The 3,389-nt window shown below is 36.4% G+C and overlaps 2 non-coding genes and 1 pseudogene across 2 annotated transcripts; 2 read left to right on the plus strand and 1 right to left on the minus strand.

Annotated features, from left to right (window-relative positions):
• Positions 1-338: 338 nt before the first annotated feature.
• Positions 339-456, minus strand: LOC128921842 (5S ribosomal RNA; annotated as a pseudogene).
• A 2,134-nt stretch (positions 457-2,590) lies between these two features.
• On the plus strand, positions 2,591-2,662 carry Trnae-uuc (transfer RNA glutamic acid (anticodon UUC)). The gene has a single exon. It is a non-coding gene; the product is annotated as a tRNA-Glu (tRNA).
• Positions 2,663-2,825: 163 nt separating this feature from the next.
• On the plus strand, positions 2,826-2,897 carry Trnae-uuc (transfer RNA glutamic acid (anticodon UUC)). The gene has a single exon. It is a non-coding gene; the product is annotated as a tRNA-Glu (tRNA).
• The last annotated feature ends 492 nt before the right edge of the window (positions 2,898-3,389 follow it).

Consider the following 3,389-nt stretch of genomic DNA (forward strand, 5'->3'; position numbering starts at 1 on the left):
AAAATTTAGAAATCCGTCCACAACTTTTCAAGGCCCCAGATAGCGAACATGTGGATAAAAAATATCGGTAAATCTCTCAGACATTTTATAGAAATCTTTTTTATCCAATAAAGTAACTGGGTAAATTCGGGACATTACTTCCGCTAGTAAGGGTATATCCTTGGATATTTTGTAACTTCATTGCAAATATCAGTGGAATCGGTCCAGGAATGATCCGTAGTCCCCATATAATATACGAGTATATAATGATTCCAGTTATTTTAACGTTTTTTATGCCGACTATATGATTGGGATCTCATAAAAATTTATCGAAACAAGTTCTTGAGTATAGACCCTACCATAAACAACACGCGGTGTTCCCAAGCAGCCCCTATCTAAGTACTAACCGCGCCCAACGCTGCTTAATTTCGGTGATCGGACGAGAACCGATGTATTCTGTGTGGTATGGTCATTGGCACATGGATTTCCTAGAGTTCGTTATATGAGTAAACTACGTTTTTACGCAAGTGAGATTGGGACTATAGCTGGAGTCATATTTGCACGCTCTGGCCCGGAGTCATATTTGCACGCTCTCTCGCGCTAGATCATGATCTAGTCTCCATACACCTTACCCCTTGCTTTCATATTTATTAATAATCATTAAGGTGTGCTTAATCTATCTATCTATAGATCCTTAGTTTACGTTTTAATAAAATTCTGAAAAAAGCAATTGCTTTTGTGAATCGCAGCAAATATAATATTAAATTACTTTCCATACAATAACAAACCTCGAACCACTTTAATCCCCTGCACAAACTATATGAAACCATTAGTTTAACTAAACTTTCCAAATATGCGCCCATAAATATCGATTATTTTCCCGGATGTGGTGCGCACGAACGCGGTTCAATGCCTTGCTTTATGCGATATTTATGAATACGAGTACACTCGCAATGCATTCGAAATAGACAATCGTATAAATGGCATGCTGTTAAAATAGCGATTCAAACTCAATACAAAGGAAAAATTAAATCGAAATGATTTTCATAAATTTAATAAATATCGATTTAAAATTTAATGGCATAAAAAGTTCGAAAGTAAAATGGCCAATAAAATAACTCTTCCCTAACTGGATGGCAACATTAAAATAAACTGAATCATACGTCACAAAATAAACAAAAAATAAAAGTAAAAGCAACAAAAACAAGAATAAAAACAACAAAATGCAGAGCAAACTAAACACAGCGCCGCGGAAGAGCCGGGAAAAACGCTGCGAAAGGCACACAAACGCATTTCAAAGTGGAACAACTGTTTTTATTGATGAGCTTATAAAATTTTATGTGTGCCATTTATGGCGCTGAGCACCGTCGTGCGAGCGCAAAGCGAAAAAAGCAGAAAAATGGCAATGAGGAAAATCCAACAGAATCACTGCGAGGCAAAAAGAAAGCTGCCGAATCAACACCGAGAGATAGTCAAGCTGCAAATATCGGCGAGGAAATTGTGTAAAATATTCGAGGAAAATGCGCCCAACCAAGCGACGCAGCGCAGCGTCACACAGCAACAGCTGAAAGCAGCTGCAACATTTAATGGCCTGACGAAGACTATTATTACAGTGAAGCAAAAATAATAAACAGTATGGCAGTATTGGCGCACAGCGACCATGCGCCCGCAGCATACACCGGTCGGTCGGTTGGTGGGCTGCAGAGCGCATTGCAATAATAATTTTTATTGCAACTTTTTTTACGATGCGGATGGCAACAACGTTTGAGCGCTTGACGACAGCTGCTTCCGGCACACAGACGTCAATGCGGGCCGCTGCTACGCGGGATAAAGCCGTTGTGTGCGGGCGGGAGGCAATCGGGAAATCGGATGTGAACTCGCGCGCTCACATACAGCTGTGGCGAAGTGTTTATGCTGCGCGAACAGCAACAGCACCACCACCGACGCTGGTGTTGACATTAGCGAATATAGAAATACTCATATCAATAAATGTCTGCCGTACAACATTTGCGCCGTTTGATGTTGCCGCTCGGTTGCCGCTCGGTTGCCGCTCGGTTGCCGGCGCATATTGTAAATTGTCAGTGAATGCTATGCTGCTGCTCGGCTGGGCAATCAAAATTGCACCTAAAACTAATAAAAATCATAAAATGTTACGACAATAACGAACGGTGCACCGTGTAATGAAAATAAAAATACGCATGATAACGGTGATTGATACGCTCACTTGCAGCGGAACAGGCAACAACAACAACAGTGAAGCTGCTAATGATTGACAACAAATGTTGCCGTTTGTCGTTGATGTTGATTACGAGTTGACTTTGAGTTTGACGAAATGCTACACTGGAAAAACGGCAGTTGAATCAAGAATAACAGAAAATATTTCTAAAGTCGAAAACAAATATTTCTAATATTCTCTAAAAATTCGAAATATTGAGAAAAAAATTTAAATTTGTTTCTTTATTCTGAACTTAAGCTAAATAGTCCAGTTTTCCGTTATTCAATCTATATGCTTTCGTATGATGTTTAAATTAGCCCATTTGAGCAGTGTTCGAGAATTTTTCATCTAAATTACTTTAGTTCATGACTGAGTTTAATTGGTAATATAATAGTATCCCATATGGTCTAGTGGCTAGGATATCTGGCTTTCACCCAGAAGGCCCGGGTTCGATTCCCGGTATGGGAAGTAATTTTTTTGGGACCTCTAACTTTTAAATTTGACTTTTCGTGAGAAAATATATAATATTGAGTAGTTGAAAGTATGCTGAGTATTATTCGGAAGTATTATTAAATTCTTAAGCCACGGTATGATAAATCCAAAGATGTTTACCAACAGATCTATATCAGTGTCCCATATGGTCTAGTGGCTAGGATATCTGGCTTTCACCCAGAAGGCCCGGGTTCGATTCCCGGTATGGGAAGTATTTTTTTATAACATTTTTTTTATATTTAAAAATAATATTTTTTATAAAAAAATTAAATTTTAAAATTCCGAAAATTATTTATTAATAAAAAATTAATTAAAATAAATAAATTAATTAAAATAAATTAAATTTTTTTTCTAAATGTGCTACTCGAATTGAGTCATATACATATTTGAAAAAAATATTTAAAATTCAAATTCAATCAAATCTAAACGAAATGCATAATAAATAACTTATACGTAAATCACCGAAACTCTATATAATACATATTGGCAATAAAATACAGACTGTCATGCAAAACAGCAAATATGATTGTCTTAATAAAAATCAGTGATTTTTCGTATAGGAAAAATTCAGCCATCAAAACTGTAAAAATCAAAGCGTTACATTACGTAAAGACACTACATATACATATATATTTACTTAACGTTAACACAAATGTACATATACATAAAAACATATATACATATAAATATGTATCTACGCACA

The sequence above is a fragment of the Zeugodacus cucurbitae genome, chromosome 4 (assembly GCF_028554725.1).
Source record: "Zeugodacus cucurbitae isolate PBARC_wt_2022May chromosome 4, idZeuCucr1.2, whole genome shotgun sequence".
NCBI classification, from domain to species: domain Eukaryota; kingdom Metazoa; phylum Arthropoda; class Insecta; order Diptera; family Tephritidae; genus Zeugodacus; species Zeugodacus cucurbitae.